This window comes from Canis lupus, chromosome 6 (assembly GCF_011100685.1).
Source record: "Canis lupus familiaris isolate Mischka breed German Shepherd chromosome 6, alternate assembly UU_Cfam_GSD_1.0, whole genome shotgun sequence".
In the NCBI taxonomy this organism is placed as follows: Eukaryota; Metazoa; Chordata; class Mammalia; order Carnivora; family Canidae; genus Canis; species Canis lupus.
The window spans coordinates 72,942,866-72,967,410 of NC_049227.1; the positions used below are offsets into that span (position 1 = coordinate 72,942,866).

At 38.9% G+C, this 24,545-nt stretch overlaps 1 long non-coding RNA gene across 1 annotated transcript in view; it reads left to right on the forward strand.

The window, feature by feature from the left end:
- LOC102155529 overlaps positions 1-24,545 on the forward strand; it is a 116,656-nt gene that overhangs the window by 91,649 nt on the left and 462 nt on the right. The window lies entirely within an intron of this gene.

A 24,545-nucleotide genomic window follows, 5' to 3' on the forward strand; every position in this document is an offset into this window, starting at 1 on the left:
TGCCACATTCTTTCAGTGATTGTAATTAAATTTTTTTTCCATGGTGCCAACCAGCTACAGCCCTTGAGGTCACATGGTATGTGGCTGTATCCTTGATCTCACTGATTACAGTTAGAGGAGCAGAGTCATCCTAGTTTCTCCTAGACCACACATGTGATTAATCTGGAGGGCTCTGAGAACTTCTTGTGAACACGAAAGTCTGGAACTAGTTTTCTTTAAAGGATGGTCTTTCCGGATGCAAGGCGATGGGCCATGGAAGTGACTACCTTTGTCGTTAGCCACTTGTTTACCATTCTGCTTATTTGTTTTCTAAGGAAAACCTGATTGCACACCTAATTGTGGAGTAGAAATAAAATGGACCCATGAGAGATACTCTTGCTGCTGTAGATCTCCAAGTAATTAAGGAAGGTAATTAAGTATGCTGTGACCATTTTTCATAGGGTGCTCTTGCTAGATTTGATCCACTGCAAGCACAGGAGACCAACAGAGATATTGCCTTTTTTTTTTCCTTCCTTAATTCTAGCAAAGGAAACTGGTTTCTGTACTTCAATTTATGACTTCCTACTTATTTTAACTGTGTCATCACAATGATATTCTCTCCCTCTGAATTTTCTCCCCACTGAAAATTTTGCTTTTCTTAAAATAAGAAATTCTAGTACACCCTAGAGAAGAATAAATCTCCATAGTATGGTGTTAAGACTACTGAATCTAAGAGATGCTTCCCTTCCTTACCTTACACTGGGAAAGTGTATTCCTAAATCTCTCCACTGTTTTATAATTCATCCCACACATTTCATCACTTGATTATACACACTGTTTCAGTTGTTTGTGTGGTGATACTTAAAACAGGAACTGGCCCAGAGGATGCTTTCCGACGACCTTTCTCTCGAGCCAGACTTTCCTGGGCATACTTAAGTATGCACATAAGTAATTAATACCTGATGATTTGTAACCCAAACTCTGTTTATTATTTGTATGGTTCAAACAGAAATGTAATTGTCATTATTACTCTTTTATTATTATTATTATTAATTATTGGAACACTTAGAGGTATAGTTAAAAGAATGTATAGTTAAAAGAATGAAAGATGCATAGAAGCATTTTTATTTTATACATTTATATACTAATACATATAAGTATCTGGTGATTATATATCAGTAGGTAAATTAAACGGCCTATTAAAAGAGGAAGGGAAAGAATGATGCCATTTTTCATGTGTAAGAGACTTCTGACAGCAGAGTTCTGGTTTCTGTCATGTAGAGGTACTATTTTCACTCAAAAACCAGTCGACCAAAGGCAAATCCTTAAGTAATAGGTTTTAAAGTTAGGCATAACTGGGTTTAAGTCCCTCTTCAGTGGCTTACTCTATTTGTGACCTTGTAAAAGTTATTTATTCTTTGGCTCAGTCTCATTCTCTTTTTGTGTGAAGAGAAAAAAATGTTCTTTCTTGTTCTTTCTTGAAGCAGGTTCAGTGCATAAGTATATGTGAAGATGTCTTGCACAGTACCTGGTATCTGACAGGGGTTCAGTTAGCTTCCTACTGACTGGAGAAATTTCAGGGACATGAGGAAGAGGATATTGTCTAATATATTTCCTTGTTTTATACAGTATGGGGAGGTTTCACAATTTTGACATTAAGTCAGATTTTTTTTATTTGCACCATAATATTCTGTTTATTTCCTAATTTTTTTGGCTCATAGAGGCTGTAGAGCTGAGACTGTGAAATTTTGCATGAAAGAATTCCCCAAGACAACTTTCAAGTAAGCGTTAAGACAGCAATTTTGTATAGTGTGCTTTTAGAAGAGAAAAAAAAGAAAAAAGAAAAGTACCATGAATCACTCCCTTACACCATATTTTAATTTTATTCTTACTCATATGAGTTTAATGTATTATAATTTAAATGTTTAATTATTTTGAAAATTATACAAATTACTGGCATTTCAATAAATAAATATTTTTAATGTTCAATCACAAGAGCTCACACTTCATAATCCGTTGAATTTCCTAACACAATAACTGTAATTTCTCATAAAGTAAATTAGAAAATTATTTCCCACAAGAAGTGCAGGCAGAGGGAGAAGTAGGCTCTATGCAGGGAGCCCGATGTGGGACTCAATCCCCGGACTCCGGGATCATACCCCGGGCTGAAGGCAGGTGCTCAACCACTCAGCCACCAGGCGTCCCAACAATGTGGTTGGTTTTGAAAACAAACAAAGCTGCGAAAGAGTAAACTCTGGTAATAAAATTTCTATAGATGGAGCTGAACAATTAGTTTCTTTAGTTTTGAATCTTACATATACCTTATTCTGCATAATTCGTATTCTCTAGGTGAATGGGTCAATAACTATAGAAAGTTATATTTAGTTAACCTGTGCCTTTTCCCCATTAATTGATTTGTCAGTAAGTTTTCTGTGTCAGAAATGGAATAATTAAGACACTTTTGTATGCTTTCTAACACCTCCACATAAATAAATGAATTAATAATTAATGAATAAAGAGAAGAAGAAAAGGAAAAGAGAAACTTTGAAAATTTCATATTCCAGGAATCACAAATCATATTTGTTGAACTCCATAAGAATGCACTTACATTTCTGAAAATTTTCAAGTTCAAAGTTTGTAAAGTCAAGATGGTGTCAAATGTATATTGCTGCCATTTGGGTCTTTCAACATCATCGAGTTTCTCTATGATGTGTCTAGATAGTTTTTCCTCAGTCTTCCATTTGAAAACATTTATTGACTACTAGATTGGAGATCAATATAGATCAATTCATTTCTTTTTTTTTTTTTTTGGTCAATTCATTTCTAATAAATACAGAACACTTATTAAGATATAATCTTTGACTTTGAAGAAAGAAGGAGAAGAAGACATGAAAACAAAGACATGAAAGGTGATTTATTTTTTTTAAGATTTTATTTATTCATTCATGAGAGACACAGAGAAAAGCAGAGACATAGGCAGAGGGAGAAGCAGACTCCATGCAGGGAGCCCGACACGGAACTCAACCCCGGGTCTCCAGGATCACAACCTGGGCCAAAGGTGGCACTAAACCACTTAGCCACCGGGGCTTCCCTGAAAGGTGAGTTTTTGATGTCAGGTGACCATAGCCCAACTCAAATAGGCTTAAGAATGAAAGGAAATGATTTGGCTCATACAACTACTAGTCCAGGTCCATTTTCAGGGAGGACAGATGCTTTAATTATGTGGTCAGAAATCTATCTTTCCCCAAATCTTGGCTTCAGCTGCCTCTGATCTGTCTTGCTTATCTGAATCAGACAGATTCCAACTTCATAGGAGCAAGACGGCCATGGGAAGCTAAAGACTTCACAGGAGAAAGAGAGCCCCTTTCCACATAGGTCGTTCCCAGAAAATACTTCACTGTCCTGGAGTATGAAATAGTGTCAGTAGGAAGCCTTGGGCCACGTGCTCATGCCTAGAGCCTAAAGGATTAACATCCCCAAAACACATGGGCAAAGAGAGCAGAGGAGGATTCTTCAGAGGAAAATCAGGGTGCTGTTTTCACACAAGGGGATCCTGACTAACAGGATGGCATGCCACCCTGTAAACAGGCCACAGTCCTGATTCTCAATTAAAAACATATTTCATTTATACAGTCTATGTGCATATGTATATCTGGATGGGATAGATAGATGGATAGATGTATTCATGTTAGGTCTTAGTGGCAGATAAACAAAGCCATGCCTTTTCCCTGCCACGCATCCTGCGCGGACTCCTACCCACTTGCCAAGCAAACTGATATTACAATTCCAAGCAGCAAAGCCCAGGGTTGTCCTGCTGTCTGAAGACCAGCCAGGCTCCCGCAGGCACTTCATAAAACGATCATAGCACATGTGTGAATAGATATCTGGGGATTATTAAGAGTCAAAGTCCCAGCGTTTCCCTTCCCATCTACCTGGCTAACTCCTATTCCTCTGTATAAAAGTGTCGCAAAGGGTATCTGCAGCAAAGATTCGGTTCCTGACCCTTCCTTATGCAGAAAGAATTGACTATTCTTATCCCTGGGAGTTTGTGTGGAAGGAGGAAGGAAGGAGGATTTGAAGTCACTTGTTCTTTTGTTCTAGAGGAGTTGAAAAGGACTCCTGGAGACGGTGGCACGTCATGGAGGTTAGAGCGGTGAAGGGGGGACAGAGTAGAACACAGCGATGCTTGGCTTTTTGAACTATTGTGCTATCGTTTTACAGCAGCATTATTCACTACACGCAGGTTTTTAAATTTTTTTAAATATATTTATTGGAGAGAAGGAGAAGGAGAGAGACATGGATGTGTGAGTCAGGGGAGGTGCAGAGGCAGAGAGTGAGCAAGTCAAGCAGACTCCCCGGCGAGTGCAGAGCAGTACGTGGGGCTCCATCTCACACCCCAGGAGATCATGACCTGAGCTGAAGCCAAGAGTGGGACACTTCATCGACTGACCTACCCAGTTGTTGTTTTTAAATTTTATGTTTTTTCACCGTAGGGATTAATACTTGTAGGAGGATTGTCACAAATATGTATGTAAGTAACAGAAGACTATTGAATTGCTGATCGTGGAATTATTAGAGATGGGGTCTCTCTCTAAACTGAATAAGCACTGAAAGAAGTAAAAACAAACAAACAAACAAACAAACAAAAAAACACCATCCTGGCCATCAGGTATTTTATGTTATCAAGCACTGAATAAAATAAGCTTCTCTTTTCCTGATATGAATGATAGACTTGTTTTATTTGTAATCATTTTAAGCACCAAAGGGCTTATTTGGCTTTCTTTTTTTTAATGCGAACTTTCCTAAATCAGTGTTATAATACTTTCTACCTTCTTACATGAATATACTAAACGTTTACAAAACTTCTCTTTTCTCCAAGATGGTCTGTATCTTGCTGTGATTAAACAAAACCAATCAGGGCACCTACAGCTCGTTTGTCAGCCTCCTGGACCTTTTTAATTCTTGTAGCTGATGATTACAAGCTCGTTTCCTCCTTTCCTGTTAGGCTCTCAGCTGCCCCTTTGTCTTCCTAGCCCCGGTGCTTACGTAAAATCACGCTGCTTTTGAAGTATATAGTGAGTAGCGAGTATGTTTTTCGTTATTGTGAGTATTAGGGAGAATCACGCAGCTCTTCCTTATTCCAATTTTCTACTTTTAAACTGCTAAAGTCTAAAAAATCAGATTAACAAGTTTGTTATGATTTCTTTTAAATTAGACTGAATAGTCTCTGCATCAGTACAAACAGAGTGCGGAGTAAGGAGTATTCGGAGGAGGGGGATGCATGGGTTTTGAAATAGGTCACATTTCTGTGCTCTGTGCCACTCTACCGAGGACTTTGGTAATACTCAAAATATCTCTGAGTTAGCCAGGACTGGGATATTATCACCATTTTACAGGAGGGAAAACTGAGGCTCAGTTAGATGAATTGTCCAAAGTGGGTCAGGGAGGTGGTGACTGGCTGAGCTGAAACCGAAACCTCTGTCTTACTCTGTATCTGTTGTCATTCCTAGCTGCTCTTGTCAGTACTTAGGGGGTCTGAAGGATCACAGTGTTTGAATTCTTGCCAGGTCAACTGATTTTTATTCTAATATGGAGAGGTCCAATGAGAATCAGCCAGTCTGAGTACAATTTCAAAGAACTTTTGCCTCTATTCTGTGTCTTAAGTCACTTAGGAAAATCTCTCCGAGGGTAAGGAGGGTTTGCTTCAGCTATTGACATCTTTTTGCCCATTCTGTGAAAAATGCAGTCAAAGGAAGAACGAAGACAGTAGTTTCCTAGACAAGACTCCTTAAAGTTGAAAACCAGGCTTCCCCCTGGCCGTGCGGAGCAATCTGGGCCTTGATCTTTGGTCAAGGTACGTCTAGGACAAGACAGGACTTGGCTTTGGAGAATAGGGAACTGAGAAGCAAGTTGGGATGGTTAGTCACTATATCCCTATTAATGTAATTCTCCTGATGTTATTTAATTATCAGGAGTGATCACTGGGCAGGGTTGGGATGGATGTTCCACCCAGTATTTGGTTTGGGTGTTGAGACTGATGATCACACACATTCTGTAGGGTATTAAAAGGCTTACTAGGCAAGTAATGAGGATTTCTGGGGAGAGCAGGAAAATCACCAAAATAGGTAAAAAAAAAAAAAAACCTTCAGAGAGCAGGAAATAACTAATTTCGGGTTTTATGGAGGCCAGGGGTGGACCTGCGATGAGGGTTCCCACATATGGGCTGAGGCTTGCCTGCTTTCAACCTCCCACCAGTGCCCAAAGGAAAGAATACCTGCCTTATCAGCTAACTCAGATTCCTAGGGTAGAAGGGGAACGAGGGGCTGTAGGCTTTGAAAGCTGTCAGTCATCAAATATCAAAAATGGGGTCAGACTCTATATGATGCCTACTAAATATTTAAACCATTGGTTGAAAGGAACGCTGGCTCTAGTCATCAAGCTTTGCTTGTAAATCCTGCCTACGTTAGGCCCAGCCCTTTAGTGATGAGTGATTCAGATTTCTGGGGTGCTGATGGTCCTCAATGGGAATAATGCTTTCTTCAAATTGATGAATAAAATAAAGCCAACCAACGAGCACAACAGTTAGGCAAGTATGCAAACATGCCTCCCAGGAAGGGCGCCTCCTTCCCTTAGGTCTCTTGCATTATCGGCTCTTCCCAAAGGCTTAGACTGCTCAGAGGGCCCTATGCACCACGCTCCCTGTTGCAGGTTCTCCGTGGAAACTAGACAATGGTGCTACACTGGTGACCTACGGGGAAGGCACCCAGCAGAGCAGTCTGACTGCTTCTGAGTGACCATCCACAAGACTGGCTTCCCTTCATCTCCTTCAGCCATGTACCAGACTCGAAGTGCCCCCAGGAAGTTCCTTTATTTGGCCGAAGGGGTTTCTGAGTCTTGATTTCAACGCCCTTTTATGCTCCCTGCTGTCAAAGGGGATGCTGTGCAAAGGGTGACTCTGTAAGGGAAATGGCTGCCATGACAGCCTTGGAGAGCCAGTGTCACAAATACTAGTGAGCAATTCAGCGGGCCACCAAGCACATGAATAGACTGGGCCTTTTGCCACGTACCATCGATCTAGGTGGGGAAATACGGCCGCAGGATCAGAGCATGGAGGTGGGGGACAGTGGCCCACTCCCTGAAGTCAGAGGGACCCTTTGGTGTGCTCACCACCACGTCTGACACAAAGTCATTTTTCTCCATCTAAGAACCTGTGAGGGACTCCACTGGGAGACTGAAGGGATGATTTCCCTGGGCCCTACGGTGGTCTTCACTGCAGATTGTACCAAATCCTCCTCAGGGAAATGCATCCTCTCACATTAGGGTGTCCTCTCATCCTATTTTAATTCTGCAAGTCCATTCTAATCCCCATTTTTATCATTAGGCTTATATCTGCTTATAATGAGACTGGATCACAACTTTTACTGTTGTCCTAGTGGGGTGAGGGTTATAACATGTTTTTTTTTTTTTTTTCTTTCTTTTTTTTTTTTTTTACTCAAGTTTTTATTTAAATTCCAGTTAGTTAACACAATGCAATATTCCTTTCCGGTGTAGAATTTAGTGATTCATCATTTACATGCAACGCCCAGTGCTCATCACCAGTGCCCTCCTTGACCCTCGTCACCCACTTAACCCATCTCCCCACCCACTACCCTTCCTGCAACTGTGTGTGTTCTCTATGGTTAAGAATCTGTTTTATGGTTTGCCTCCATTTCCCTCTTTTTTTTTTTTTCCCCTCCCCGTGTTCATCTGAGTTTCTTAAATTCCACGTAGGTGTGAAATCACATGGTATTAGTCTTCCTTTGACTTATTTTGAGTAGTAATAATACACTCTAGTTGCATCCATGAGGTAGCAAATAGCAAGATTTCATTCTTTCTGATGACTAACACTCCACTGTATAAGTGTACCGCACCTTCTTTATCCATTCGACGGTTGTTAGACATTTGGGTTCTTCCATAATTTGGCTCTTGTTGGTGATGCTGCTCTAAACATTGGGTGCATGTATCCCTTTGACTCAGTGTTTTTTTTTTTTTGCATCCTTTGGCTAAATACCTAGCAGTGCAACTGCTGGATCATAAGGTGGCTCTATTTTTAAGTTATTGAGGAACCTCCATGCTGTTCTCCAGAGTGGCTGCCCCAGTGTGCATCCCACCAACGGTGCAAGAGGGTTCCCCTTTCTCTGCATCCTCGCCAACACCTCTTGTTTCCTGTGTTGTTAATTTTAGCCATTCTGACATGGGTGAGGTGCTATCTCCCTGTACTTTTGATTTGTATTTTCCTGATGATGAGTGATGTTGAGCATCTTTTCATGAATCTGTTGGTCACCTGTGTGTCTTCTTTGGAAAAATGTCTATTCATGTCTTCTGGCCATTTTTTAACTGGATTATTTGCTTTTTTGGGGTGTTTGGTTTGATGAATTATTTATATATTTTGGGTACTATCCCTTTATGAGATACGGCATTTGCAAATATCTCCTCCCATTTCAAAGGTTGTTGTTTAGTTTTGTTGATTGCTTCCTTCTCTGTGCAGAAGATTTTTTTTTTTGAAGATTTTTATCTTGATGAAGTCCCAGTAGTTTATTTTTGCTTTTTGTTTCCCTTACCTCCAGCAAAGTGTCTAGTAAGAAGTTGCTACTGCTGAGGCCAAAGCCACAAAGAAATTGCTACTGCTGAGGCTTCCCATGTTCTCTTCAAGAATTCTGATGGTTTCCAGTCTCATATTTAGGTCTTTCATTCATTTTGAATTTATTTTTGTGTCTGGTGTAAGAAAGTGGTCCAGTTTGTTTGTTTATTATTTCAGATTTTATTTATTTATTCATGAGAGACACACAGAGAGAGAGGGGCAGGCAGAGACACAGCCAGAGGGAGAAGCAGGCTCCATGCAGGGAGCCTGATGTGGGACTCGATCCCAGGTCTCCAGGATCACGCCCTGGGCTAAAGGCGGTGTTAAACCACTGAGCCACCCGGGCTGCCCTGGTCCAGTTTACTTTGCATGTAGCTGCCTAGTTTTCCCAACACCATTTGTTGACGAGATTGTCTTGTCCCCATTGGATATTCTTTCCTCCTTGGTTTAAGATTACTGGACCGTGTAGTTGTGGGTCCATTTCTGGGTTCTCCATTCTGTTCCATTGATCTCTGTATCTGTGTTTGTGCCAGGACCACACTGCCTTGATCACTCCAGCTTTGTAATATAATCTGAAGTCTGGAAATGTGATGCTTTCACCTTTGCTCTTCTTTTTTTCAGATTGCTCTGGCTATTTGGGGTCTTTTGTGGCTCCATAAAAATTTTAGGATTGTTTGTTCTAGCTCTGTGAAGAATGCTGGTGGTTGATAGAGATTGCATTAAAAGTGTAGGGAGATTGCTTTGGGTAATATAGACATTTTAACAATATTTGTTCTTCTGATCCATAAACATGGAATATTTCTCCATTTCTCTGTATCATATTCAATTTCTTTCATAAATGTGTAATGGTTTTCAGAGAACAGATCATTCACCTCTTTGGTTAGGTTTATTCCCGGGAATATTATGGTTTTGGGTGCAATTATAAATGAGATCAATTCCTTGATTCTCTTTTTGCTGTTTTATTATTAGTGTATGGAAATGCAACAGATTTCTGTAATTGATTTTTGTATCCTGCAACTTTACTGAATTTTTGTATCAGTTCTAGCAATTTTTTGGTGGAGTCTTTTGAGTTTTCTATATAGAGTCTCATGTCATTTGCAAATATTGAACCACCCTTACAACTCAGGAATAAATCCCACTTGATTGTGGTGAATTATTCTTTTAATGTATGGTTGGATTTGACTTGCTAGTATTTTGTTGAGAATTTTTGCATACATATTCATGAGGCATATTGGCCTGTAGCTTTCTGTTTTAGGTGGAATTTTCATCTAGTTTTGGAATCAGGATAATGCGGCCGCATAGAATGAATTGGGAAGAACAGAAGAACAGGTATTAACTCTTCGTTAAATGTTTGGTAGAATTTCCGTGGAAATCCATCTGGCCCTGGACTTTTGTTTGTGGAGAGATTCTTGATTACTGATTCAGTTTCTTTTCTGGTTATGGGTCTGTTCAAATTCTCTGTTTCTTCCTACCTCAGTTTTGGTAGCTTATATATTTTTAGGAATTTGTCCATTTCTTCCAGGTTATCCGAGTCATTAGCATACAATTTGTCATAACATTCTCTTATAATTGTTTATATTTCTGTGGTATTGGCTATGATTTCTCCTTTCTCCTTTGTGTCCTTTGTCCTTCCTGTTGATGAGTCTGGCTAGAGGTTTATCAATTTTATGAATTCTTTCGATGAACTAGCTCCTGAATTAATCTTTTCTGCTAGGTTTTTGTTTCATTTTGTTTCTGGTCTAATTTTTATCATTTTTCTTCCTCTGTTGGCTTTAGGCTACATTTATTGTTCCTTCTCTACCTCCCTTAGATGTCAGGTTAGGTTATATATTTGATATTTTGCTTGCTTCTTGAAGTAGGCCTGTATTGCCATATACTTCCCTCTCATGACCACTTTTGCTTCATCCCAAAGGTTTTGGACAATCATGTTTTCATTTTCATTTGTTTCCATATATTTTTAAATTTCTTCTTGAATTTCCTGGTTGATCCCTTCATTCTTTAGTAGAATGTTCTTTAGCCTTTATGTATTTATGGTCTTTCCAAATTTTTTCTTGTGTTTGATTGCAAGTGTCATAGCACTGTGGTCAGAAACTATGCATGGGATGGTCTCAGTCTTTTTGTACTTGTGGAGACCTGATTTGTGACCTAGTATGTGATCTTTCCTGGAGAATGTCCCATGTGCACTTGAAAAGACTGTACATTCTGCTGCTTTAGGATGGAATGTTCTGAATGTATCTGTGAAGTCCATCTGGTCCAGTGTGTTATTCAAAGCCATTGTTTCCTTGTTGATTTTCTGCTTAGATGATCTGTCCATTGTTGTAAGTGGGGTGTTAAAAATCCTCTACCATTATTGTATTATTGTCAATGAGTTCCTTTATGTCTGTTATTAACTGTTTTATATATTTGCTTGCTCCCAAATTGGGGGCATAAATATTTACAATTGTTTGATCTTTTTGTTAGATAGACCCCTTTATTATGATATAGTGCCCCTTCTCATCACTTATTACAGTCTTTGGTTTAAAATTTAGTTTGTCTGATATAAGCATTGCTACTCTAGCTTTCCTTTGGTGTCCATTAGCATGATAAATGGTTCTCCACACTGTCACTTTCAATCTGCTGGTGTTTTTAGGTCCAAGATGAGTCTCTTTTAAGCAACATATCAATAGGTCTTGTTTTTTGATCCATTCTGATACCCCATGTCTTTTGATTGGAGTATTTAATCCATTTACATTCAGAATGATTAGTGATAGATATGAACTTGGTGCCATTTTGTTACTTGTTTTCTTGTTTCTGGAGACTTTCTCTGTTCTTTCAAGTCATTGTCACTTTTTGTCTTTCCCACTCAAAGAATCCCCTTTAATATTTCATGCATGGCTGGTTTAGTGGTCACAAACTCATTTAGTTTTTGTTTGTGAAACTCTTTGTCTTTCCTTCTATTCTGAATGATAGCTCTGCTGGATAGGATATTCTTGGATGCAGATTTTTTCCCATTCACCACACTGAATATATCATGTCACTCTCTTTTGGGGGCAAGTTTCTGTGGAGAGGTCTTGGTCTTCCTTCTGCTAGCCTTCTTGGTCTTCCCTTGTAAGTTAGGGACTTCTTTTGTCTTCTTTTGTCTTGCTGATTTTAGGATGTTTTCGTTATTTCTTTTATATTTTGCAAATTTAACTGTGATATATCTTGGTGTTGGCCTGCTTTTGTTGATTTTGATGGAAGTTCTCTGCCTCCTGGATTTGGATGTCTGTTTCCTACCCCTGATTAGGGAGATTTTCAGTTATAATTTCCTTAAGTAAACCTCCTTCCCCTTTTCCTTCTCTTCTTGTGAGACTCCTATGATACAAATGTTACTACATTTGATGGAGTCACTGAGTTCCCTAAGTCTACTTTCATGATCCAAGATTTTTCTTCTTCATCTTCTGTTTAGCTTCATTATTTTCCATAACTGTATCTTCTATATCACTTATTCATTCCTCTGCTTCTTCCATCCTTGTTAGTTATTACATGCAGTAAATTTCAAATCTTGATTATTGCATTTTTCATTTTGGCCTGATTTATTTTTAGCTCTTTTATCATTTGGTAAGGGACCCCTGGTATCTTTGCTTTTCTCAAGCCCAGCTAGTATCATTATGATTGTTGCTTAAATTCTTGGTCAGATATATTGCTTTTTTGATTAGATCCTTGGCCGTGACCTTTTCTTGTTCTTTTGGGATGAATTTCTCTGTCTTGGCTTTTTGTCTAGGTCTCTGTCTTCTATGTGTTAGGAAAGCCCGTTATGTTTCCTGTTTCTGAGCTAATGGCTTTATGAAGACAAGGTTATATAATGTCCAAGGCCTGCTGCTTTAGGAAGTATCTCTGTTGTGTGCTACATGCACATGCTGCTGTGTTTTGGCTGCTCTATCCCTCAGGTCCATCCTCTATAGTTTCTCCTTGCCTGCAGTGGGGAGTGTTTGGACATTTGCCAGAGTTTGGGGAGTTTTTTTTTTTTTTTTTTTTTTTTTATTTATTCATGATAGTCACAGAGGGAGAGAGAGAGAGAGAGGCAGAGACACAGGCAGAGGGAGAAGCAGGCTCCATGCACCGGGAGCCCAATGTGGGACTCGATCCCGGGTCTCCAGGATCGGCCCTGGGCCAAAGGCAGGCGCCAAACCGCTGCGCCACCCAGGGATCCCGAGTTTGGGGAGTTTTAACTAGGTATGCTCTGATTTGCTTGCTAAGAGATACCTGATGCTATTTCCACTAGAGTTGAAGCTTTGGAGAACTCTATAGTCATTAGATGTGGTTCATGGGGGTGTGGGGTTGTGTTGGTCTTCTTGGGAGGGCACCCACTGTGCTGGTCATTAGATACACTTGCCTGAGAATAGACCAGCAGAGCATAGAGAAGGGCAGGATCTGGTGTAAGCAGGTTAGTCAGCCAGTGTTGGCTCTGTGCTGTTTACTGAGATTAGTTTATGCTGAGGGGCGGGGGTGGGAAATGGTGCCATTCTGCTTCTTTGTCCCTGGAGAGGGGAGTCCATGCTTGCTGCTCTCAGGGAAGCACTTTCAGAGGAGTGAATAATTTCCCCTTGTGCATCACAGGCATTTTTCAGTTTGCTGATTTTCACTGTCTCTGGGTCACTTGCCTGCCTGGAGCAGCACAGTGCACTTGGGCTCCATTCCAGCCAAGCCTGCTGATTTTGAAAACTCCAAACTTCAGGGACCTGATGTGGTGCAGACCTGCCCTGGTCTTTTGGGAAAGGGTTTCTCCACCCTGGGACGGATGCAGGCTTGACCCAGAAGGGAAGTCATGCCAGTGCACAGGGGTGTGGGATTTGGAGCAAGCTGGCTAAGCAGTCAGTGTCTGGTTAGCCACCCTCAGCAGGTATCTGCACTCTGCAGACTAGCAGGGGAGGAAGATGGCACCTGCCTGCTTTTTTGTCCGTGGAGAGGCAATATCTCCTCTCCCAGATGTGCTCCAAAAAGCATGAACAGTCTCTCCCTGTGCAGCTTAGGCAATCCTCAGATCATGCAGTCTGCCCTGGGATTGTTTGACTGCCTCCCCTGGTGTGGAATAAGGCAATGTCCTCCAGTCTCTGTATCAGTCAACCCTGGGGACCTTTGAAACTCTAATCTTTGAGCCCCACTGGTCGCAAAAACTCATGAAATTCGACCCTTCCTGTTTTCCCAGCCAATGGCTTTGGGGAATTGCTCTCCTCGTGCTTATTCATGTGTGCTCCAGTCTCTCTTGCCTTTCTCTTGCAACAAGGCCTCCCTCCCCTCCACAGCACCCAATCCATTTCTCCCCCAAACCATGGCTTTGTACTTCCTGCCTTCCTCAAAGTGGCCTCTTGTCTTCTAGTTGTGCAGTATGTTCTATCAGTCTTCAGATCAATTTCTTGAGTATTTAGAATGATTTGATAGTTATCCAGTTGTTTTGAGTGATGAGAAGCTCAGGGTCCTTCTACTATGCCAACATCGTAGTTCTTCACCCCAAAATGTTTTATATTACAAAAGTTCAATTCTATTTCCTAGATCCTGCCTTTCTTTCAGAGTTAGATCACTTGTTTTGACAGAAAGCACATTTTTGCTTTTGCTTTGCAGCTTAGGTGTTTGAAAGAATATTAACCATATATCATGTTTTATAACCACTCTGCATGTTTTTGGGTATGTGTGGGCACACTATTTTGCTTTCCCTTATTTAATCATTGCTGGAAACATCACATCAAATACCTGGATAGACTATAAGCTCCGTGAGAACAAGAGCTTATGTTTTATTCATCAGGCCTCAGTGCTTAGCATAGTACTAAGTATAGCATAATGCTCAATAACTATTTGTTGAAAGAATAAATAAATGAATGCTATAGAACTGTGCTTCCTTGTAATCAATTACCAGAATTGTCTCTGTTACCTGCTGTTCTATTGCTTTTTAACCTTTTTTCTACCTTTATATATTTTGTATTTACAAATAAGCTTTTATTTTTTAAAATTTTAAAAGATGTTATTTATTTGAGAGAGAGAGAGAGAAAGACAGACATGAGCGAGGTGGAAGGCAGAAGGAGAAGGAGAAGTAGGCTCCCCACTGAGCAGGGAGCCCCATGTAGGGCTTGATCTCAGGACCCTGGGATCTTGACCTGAGCCGAAGGCAGACACTTAAACTACTGAGCCACCCAGGCTCCCCTAGGCATACTTTTTACACTTACAAATAATGGGTAATATAGATATGTTTGAAAAAGACATGGTATGCCCTGAGATTTCTGCAGGTGCTAACTTTATCTCCATTCCTGGTGTCTTGTATGCCATGCTTACGTCCAAAACATTGATCAGTAGTCACTACTGGTTTGGTAAATCATTAAGCAATGTCAACTTAGTGTCCTTCTCTGTGTTTTCTAATGTCTGTGCTTCATGATGCTTTTCCCCATTCTTCGTATTATATAATGTGTCCTGGGACTAATAGTTGCAGGTTGTTTTATGCAGGAAAATTATACCTCTGCCTTTTAAGCCAGAAGTCCTACATTCAACTACACAATTATTTAGCCTATTCCTTTTTTAGCTTCTAATTGACTCCCAGCTTAGAAATTCTGTATCAATTGATACCTAGGTTGCCTTAAACTCAGAGTATACTGTTGACTTTAGTTTCATTACTCACTAACATACTTATAAGTTACTGTCCATCCTGTCACTACGCTCAAGCTTTTTTGGCCTCTGAAGACCATATCTGTGACTTCCTGGAACACTGAAGATAAATACAAACAGAAGTATTCCCCCTTTTGTCTTCCTGAAAAGAAAATAAAAAAGAATCTGGAGCAGATGTTGAGTGTTCAAATGCCTGTTGGGGGACGATGTAATATGGGAATTATGTCAGTTATAAGAAAACAGGGATTGGTCAGTGCGATGGTAAAACAAAAAGCGTTTGCTCTGAAGATATCAAGTTGATTTTTGTAAAAAATTATTCAAACAGGGATGCCTGGGTGGCTCAGTGGTTGAGCGTCTGCCTTTGGCTCAGGGTGTGATCCTGATGCATCCCACATCAGGCTCCCTGTGTGGAGCCTGCTTCTCCCTCTGCCTGTGTGTCTCCCTCTCTCTCTCCCTCTGTGTGTCTCTCATGAATAAATAAATAAAATCTTTAACAAAAATAAATAAAAATTATTCAAACAAAACCCATTTTAGAGCCACGGGCTACCAGTTTCATTCACTGATTTCCACACTCCTTGATGGCTTACTTATCCTTTTCATAGATTCATTAATTTGTTTGACTGTGGCATAGAGGAAGATGGAGGGGATGGACACTCTGGCTTCTTAGTCTTTTTACTTCAGGGTGAGAGGTTTGGTTGTCTGCTCTCTTCTGTGTTAATAGTAAAGTTAGACTGTTACTTCCACATACCTTTGATGCCATGGTATTTGGCCCTTCCACAATTTATCTGTCTCCTTCACTGTTACATGCTGACTACTAGGTTATTCCTCTTCATTCATGTAAGACCTTCAAACCCATTTCATGTGTTTACTCTGTGTTCCAAAATCCTTATGAACTTTGGGTGACTTCAGTAAATAGGCCGAGAAACCAGCTTTTGAACACTCTGGTCTCTGAGGCCCCTGATTTCCTCGTCTTTAGGCATCAGTACTTTATACCATTCTACTCACTCATTCACACGATCAAACTCTGGGCCTGTGTGTCACCTGGAAATGCTACCCTTTCAAAATTCTCATTTCAAACATCCCACTCTCTGACTTAGTTTCCCAACCTTCAAGTAGTCTGATCTTCCTCTTCATATTCAATCCTTTGGTCCATCTACTTGTCTGTCAGTCTCCCCATCTCACCCCATCTTTATTTCACTTCTGATTCATTTTGGATTTCAAGTTACCATTATCTATTGGACTCTTTTTAGCAATATTTTCAATGCTGTTACTTGTCCTGGTGTTGAACTTGCACGGGAAAGGCATGTTGATTCATCTAATAATCTTACCTTTACATCTAGGGTGCTTTGCACAGCTGAAGAATTCACAGAATGGTACAGTTTAGTTCAACTTAATTCATGTCTTCAGCTTTCACTGAGAATTTAAAACTGCTTCTCAGTCTATGTTTGTCTAACCATCTCTCTTTCTCCCATTTTATACCTCTCAGAAGATCCGGGTTACTGATTTTCCCTCTCTCACATAGCCTCACCTCTGTTTCCCTACTGATTCCTTTCCAGAAGCAGCTGAACATGTTTTTGTCACTGCACTAATAAAACACCCACACCAAAAACCAAACCAAGACAAAACACAACGTTTCCATTCTATAGCATTTCTAGATGCTGCAGTCTCGTCTCTCATTCAGAGAGTTCTTGATGTAGATGACAGTACTTTTTCTCCTTGTCAGTCATTCTTTGTCTAGCACTTTTCTCTTGCAGCTCTTGCCAAGGTTATCACTGTTGATAAATATCAAACTGTTCAATCCATATCTTCCTGAACCTTTTAGCCACATTTGGCACTATTGACTCCCTGTTCTTGAAGAGGAATATTTTTTCTGCTTTTCTGACACTGACTCTCTCACTATTATAGCTGGTACTTCTCAGTTTCCTTCCTTTTTCTTTACCTAGACCTTAAATGCTAGCTTTAGTATGATACTCTGTACTCTTTTCTTATTTCTCTACACAATTACTTCCATGATTCATTTATCATTGATAGGGTAAAAACTCCCAATATGTATTCAGTCTATCTCTTATGCATTCACTTTATATATCCAGCTGTGAGTGAGACATCTCCATTTGGAGGTTCTTGAGACACTTAAACTAAATATGCCTGGAATTGAACTCATTACCTCCCTTTTCCGTAATTTTGTTCTTGTTCTTCTCTTTCCTATCACCATGAATGGCACCATTCTTCATTCAGTTGCCCGGTCTAGGAACTTGGACACCTTGTTCTCTCCCCATAATTCTGCACATAGAGTGAACTATTAATCCTACCACTTTTTCTAGTAAGCATTCACCCATTGAGTTCATCTGTAGTTTGTAAAAGTTTACAGAAGAGATGGTGTAATGAGAGTATATTATAGGGAAATCTAATTTACATTTTATTTTATTTTATTTTTCTAATTTACATTTTAGAGTTCAAAGAGAAATGGCATTTAAGTTGTTAACCAGAGAATGATTGGGTATTATCCAGGGATGGGAAGTGAGAGTGGCAATGGGATGGTGAGCCCGCTAGTAAGAGGAAACAGCATATAAAAAGAACTTAGGATTGAAGTACAGTTTAAGAACCCAGAAACAAGTATGTATAAAGTATCTGGATAAAGGGCAAAATGAGGGAAGATGAAGCTGTTATGGAAAATCAAGAATAATTTATGAGGAACTTTGTGTCTTCTATCAAGAATTTTAAATTTTATTTTAAGAAAAAGTAAAACTATTGGTGAGTTCTAAGAAGGAGGGTGACATGATTTGGTAATATTTCACTTAGTGTCTATACGATGGGACATTTTATTTCATAGTATGATTTTCATACATACATGCATGTATATATGTATGTGTAATACACACAGAATTTAATAACCTGAATATCCTTTTACTTCACTCTTCCAGTCTTTGTTTATGCTTTACCATGTTGCCCTAAATAGCTTGGCTGCTTCACCAAAGAGCAGATTTTTAATGAAGGAATGTTTCTTTTTTTTTTTTTTTTTTTGAAGGAATGTTTCTAATAACCCAGTTGGTTCTTTCTTGGAAAGAAAATTTTGATTTATGCTATAAAATGCAAAATTCTTAAATTATTATCTACCTTTATATATATTTCACATATATTTGGTACATTTCTTTCCACAGAACCAATTTTTTTTTTAAACTCACACTATGGGGTACAAAAAGGTAGCTATTTTAAGATTTGTTCACCTCTAATTAAAAGGTTGTAAGAAAAAATACTGTTAGTGGTTTGGGGATTTTATTCTTATTTGACAAATAATAAATAGTTTTCTTTGATAGCACTTTTTAGATGCAGCTGGGTGAAAAATCAACCACAAAGGGAGCTCGATTTTATTTATCATTAATTTTGACATGTTTCCACAGATGTTTTCTGGGAACCATTGTAACCTGCTTAATTTGTCTCTGTATAATGGGAAGCAGATAGCCTCAATTAACGTACTGATTAGTAAGTTCTTTAATGAGTTTCAGTAGTTTTACTCATTATTGCTGACACAGTACACTGAATCCTGGAAACTGGGATTTGAGCATTATTAGAACATAAAACCTGAACCATTGCAGAATTGCTTTTCTATGGCATATTTGTTGTTTACTGGTTACTTCTCTCTTGTGTGTATGTGTAAGCAGGAAAGACATTGAAACCACATGGAAACAAATCCATAGGCTTGAGTTTGCAAATTTGTTGTTGAGTCCATGTAAGCCACATATAATGGGGAAGTGGCTGTGTCGACCACTTGGTGACCATGTATAGAATTGTAATTTATTCAAAAGACGTGACTGATACCAAGAACTGAAGCAGACTGTAGCCTCTCTTAATGGTTTTGATGAAAACATGGATATTTGTAATAGAGTGTTCATTGGGTGCTCCTTCCTGTAAGCAAGAAATAAAATATTTTATCCTTGGGAACTGGATTAATTCTTTCAGTTAATCCAGTTTAAGCATAGCAGCAGGGTTTATGGAAAGACATTAGAAAATCACTTTTGCCCCGAACAGAGGAATGGTAAATATCCACTCTTTATATATTACTAAGAAAATAGATGAACCCTCTTCTCTGGGGCTTAGTATCTTAGCCTTCCAAGGAAGAGGATTTAAGACCTGTGGGATCTTCTAAATTGCATATGTACTTGGATAGTAATGGCCTTTTTTTGTTGGAACAGGAATACAGAAACCATGGTCAAAGCATCAGTCTCTCTCCTTTGAAAGTTTACAGCCAATTTTTCTTCTGTTTCTATTAGGGGCATTTATTGTTATAGCCGCAATGTGCCAGATCAAGCAAAGACCACAGTATCCTGCAAATGCCTGTTAGAGAACTTGTCTTCCACAGAAAGGTCCTTCCTTGTTGCCACATTTTATGGTAACATAAAGTTTCATGACATTTATGGAAGTGTGTGTCATGAAGCAGATGGCTTGTTAGCCTGTTTTAGTAAGCTCATTCATATCCATACAATATTAAAACTTTTCCAAGTTCATGAATTATAAAAGAATGCTAGATGCTGTGTAGTCCAAAGAGTCCTTTAATTATTAAAATTAGATATGCCAAAGGATTCAAACCTGAGTGGAAATTAAAGATGGGCTTTGAATCAAGATAAGGATGCTGAATTTGATTCGTGCAAAATTACTTCTCTTCAGGAGGTACTGGATTTCTACTGGTATTACAAGTACTAATTCAGCTTTATCTCTTATTACTTCCTGACATAAAGCCTTTATGAGAGCTAAACTTGTATTACAAGGACTGTTCACTTCCCCAGGAGCATGAAACATACTTCCTCATGTGCTTTAGCACATGCTGTCCTTAGGTCTGAAAAAAATACAAAAAAAAAAAACCAAAAAAAAACAACTTCCTTAGCTTTCATGCATCCAACTTTGTAAAACCTACCTAAATATCAAGGCCCATCTCAACCAAAACTTCAAGAAAGCTTCCATGATCCCTGCGATCATGAGTGGTTCCTAACTCCTGAGTCATGTTCTAATCCTCCACGGTGTATTACATCTTGTCCTAAACTATGCTCATGTATGTGTTGCTCTGTGTCGTCCATTAATCAACCTCTTTAAAGCTGATAACTCATTTTCCTTAATCTTCGTATAGCCCCGCATTGCCTAATGGCTTATCTTTAAAGTAGTAGATGCTTAATGGATATCTATTGAATTTTGTTTTTTAACGTTTCTTATAGCAATATCCTAAAATAGTCTTTTAATAGATAGCATTTCTTGTTTTATTAAAATGTTGAGATCATATAATCTATCAAGCTTCGGTTTTTACTTTGGCTCTCAGGAAGTTCTGAATTAGTTTCTGTTCATTTACAATACTTTCTTTTAGCCTTTGCTTCTGATATAATTTTTCTCTTCCCTCTCCTTTAGCACCTTTTGCTCTTATTTCTATGGTTATAGATTTTATTATAACTGCTAGCTACACCAGATTCTCACTCATTTACTTATGAGACATTTATTGTCTATAACATGGTAGACATTAGGCTAGACACTAAAGATGTAAGGATTAATAAGGTACAGCTGATGCTTTCAAGAAGCCCATAGCCTAATAAAAGTGTAGTTGAGGTAGTTAAATAATTACAACAAAGCAAATAAAAACAAAATCATAGCTTTCAGTTCTTTACATCTTCCTAGAGGTAGTGACAGGAAATAATTTTTTATCCTAGGACAAGCTAGTGCTTTTTCTTGTTTATTCTCTGGATTCCTTTGAAATACTAGAAAGCTTTCTTTCTTTCTTTTTTCCCTCCTCCCCTTTCCTCAGTTATCTTTCTTGAGGCAAATGTTAATAGTTACAGACCTCTCTTCATCCGGAGAGAATGCCCAAAGAAAATCCCAGGCCATTCAAAACCTACTCACTTTTTGGTGTTGCAAACATTTTACTTCCTTTGGTGGAAATGAATAATTTATTTTAATCCATTTCTAAGGTAATCTTGAGTTAGATTGTCAGAAAGTATTGCTTTTGTGTCTACCTCAAAGGACAGCCTTTGCACTTAACAATGAGCATCCTAATCTTGATATTTTCTTCCTTGAAGCTTATCTACCATAGATTCTACAGGTGGACATGGGTTGGACAGGATATGAAAATGTTATTTTCACCATATCTTACTATAGGATCTTGTTTTTCAAATTAAGACAGATTTAAGACATATTCTTAAAATCGTTTAAGAAATCGGGATCTCTGGGTGGCGCAGCGGTTTGGCGCCTGCCTTTGGCCCAGGGCGCAATCCTGGAGACCCAGGATCGAATCCCACGTCGGGCTCCCGGTGCATGGAGCCTGCTTCTCCCTCTGCCTCTGTCTCTGCCTCTCTCTCTCTCTGTGTGACTATCATAAATAAATAAAAATTAAAAAAAAAAGAAAAAAGAAATAGTTGTGTTTCCCTGACTCATGCAGTAGAAAGAATATAACTTAACAAATGGGAAAACTGAATTCAAATTCTAACTCCTTAGCTCCACCAAATAACTGATGTCATGGGATCTCTTTCAGCCTTATCTTATCTGCAAAATGAAAGGGTCAGACTAGTGTAGTTGCTAGGATCCTTTTCAGCTCTAAAATTTTATATTGCAACAGGTTTGACTTAAGGGGTCCTACAAACAAAATTAATTGATTAATTAAAATAAAGATGATTTTATTCAGATAGTTTCTTTTATGTCCTTTCCCTCATCCTAGTTAAGATGAGATTTTAACTTCACTAAGTTTGCTGCATTAAAAAAAAAACAATCTGATTATAAACGTTCTGTTACTACAAACCTTAGGACTGGAAAAAAAAAAAAGAGAGAGAAAACCACGTTTGATCTCTGCATCTTGGCAGTCAGTAATTGGACTGATCACTTTGAAAATTCACTGTTGGCCAATTAGCTAGAGCCAGTGCATTTAAAATATGCATTCTTGGTGACTAATTTTACATAAAATTATGTACAAAAAATCGCATAATTATAATCAGATTCCCATTTGTTTATAAAAGGATGATTTTTTTTCCAATTAAAAGCAAGCAGTGTGAAGCATAAGTTTTTTCTTCTTACTTAAGCCATTTCTAAAACCAGTATCTGATTATATATCAGCAGTGTAGGTAGATTCAAAGCAAACAGACAACAAAAGCAGTGCAATGCATGCTGTATATCGTACTTAGGGTCCGTCCTGGTTCCCCCTCATTTCCATCATTGCCAAACTCTCATCTCTACCTGTCGGAATTGTAGCCAATTCCTAGGTAATCTCTTATAATTAGCAGACGTGAAGATTATCATGGCACATTTATGAAACTAAAAATAATGTCCTTCGGAAATGTGACTGGGACAACTACATTGTTCTTTACCACAAAATCAAAAGTTTGTGCAGTCCCCTTCACATCCTGACCTCTCTGAGTCAAACCAATTACCATCCAATTTTCGATAATGAGCAATCATATAATCATGAGATTGGAAGGGACCTTGAGGGGGCATGTGGTTCACCCTCCCATCAACATTGGACTGCACAGAAATCATCGGGGAAAGTAATTCTCTACCCTTTTTGTATGACATGTTTAAAGAAAGTCTTCACAGTCTCCAAGGTCCAGTTACTCACTGTAATAACTCATTTGATTGTATACGTTTTATTGGATTTCTTCTCTTCCTTGTGTCATTCTCCACTCTGCTATTGGTGTCCTGGCATCAGTTCCTAGACAAACTACTTGCACTCTTCATCTCAGGGTCCACTTTAGAGGAACTCAATTAAGACAAGCTGATTATAGCCCTTAATGAGGATGGAAGCCATCAATTAAAGAAAACATTAGATTGATTATGTGAAGGTTAACCCACACAGAATCTCATGATTTGTGTATTGTTACTAAAAACCAGGTGCCAAAACATTCTTCACATAAAATAGTCTTTTTGTATTACTTATTATATTCTTTCCAAATCCTTACCTGCTTATTTTTAAACTCTGAAAATGATAAGAGGGGTGACCAAATCAATAATTACATTTTAACTATCATACACAAGGTAGCCAATTCACCCAGGAATAGCTGGAACCCAAATCCTTGTAATATTTCTGGGATGTTAAAAAGCTTTTAAGGGAACATTTTAGTATATCTGTCAAGAGTTGGGAGTCTTATCCTATTCATATTTTTCACAGATGTAGATAAATATGGGTTGGGAAAAAAACCATCTCAGCTAAATCTGTTAGAGCTATATTTTAAGTAATGTGTGTATAGAGGTCTAAAAAGTCAGGATTTTAGCTTAGTTGATCAAAGTTAACATAGCCTGAGTGCTGATGGTAGCTCAAAATGTCACTTAGAAATAGAAGAGTTTGAATACTTAGCATAGTTGGGAGCTCCACATACTGTTTCCACCCACTCTCCACCCTGTACTCCAAGGGTTATACAGAAAAAGTTAAAAGCCAAGTAGAGGCTATCCAGTGGATTGCCATAAATAATATTCAGTCACTAACTTCCTGAGGACAGGAGGGTGAATTTTGGGGACAGGCATATAAAAACAATAAAACTCTAAATTTTTATGGGAATAGTGAATGGACAATAAAATTAAATTTTATTTCCTGTTTTTTTCCTTCTCCTTTTTTTAGAGGTAAGAATCTATTTAGGTATACCACTGGCTTGAGAGGCAGCCTGTAGCTCTGACAGCCCAGTTTAGGTTGAGGTAAGAATGAAGCAAGCTCTTGAGGGTTGCATTCTCTAGTTCATTCTAGTCAGGACATCAGGTGGCTCATAGTCTTTAGGGAACTGGACCTGGCATTCCCTTTCTTGTCCCTGTTGCCTTAAATCTGTTGAATAAATCAGCCTTCCTTTCACACCCTCGCCGTGAATTACAAACCAACTGAACTTAGTTTTCTGATTATGTTCTCCTCCTATGGGGAGAAGCAAATCTATTCTTTATTCAATCTTCCTGACTCTGATAGGTAGTTTATCCACATCCTCTCTACCCCCTTGGTGAAGGAGGGATTATCATCCTGAGATGAGGGGGGCAGTCAAATACACAAGACTCAATATTGAAAACATGAAAGGACAGAAACTTGCTAGTCACACATACTCACAGCCTAGGGGAGGACACTGAACGCAATGCAGGGCCACACTGGCGGTGTACTCAGGAGTAGAGTAGAGAGCAGAGGTTGTAGGAGAGAGTAATGTGTGTAGAGGTCTAAAAAGTCAGGATTTTAACTTAGTTGATCAAAGTTAACATAGCCTGAGTGTTGATGGTAGCTCAAAATGTGACCCCTATTTCCTATAGGAGGATAGATACTCGTTTGTTTGAATAATTTCATGGGCTGGGAGGGAAGTGAAGCCTGTTAGATTGAGTGCCAGGGGGAGTAGCAGGGTAAGAGTCT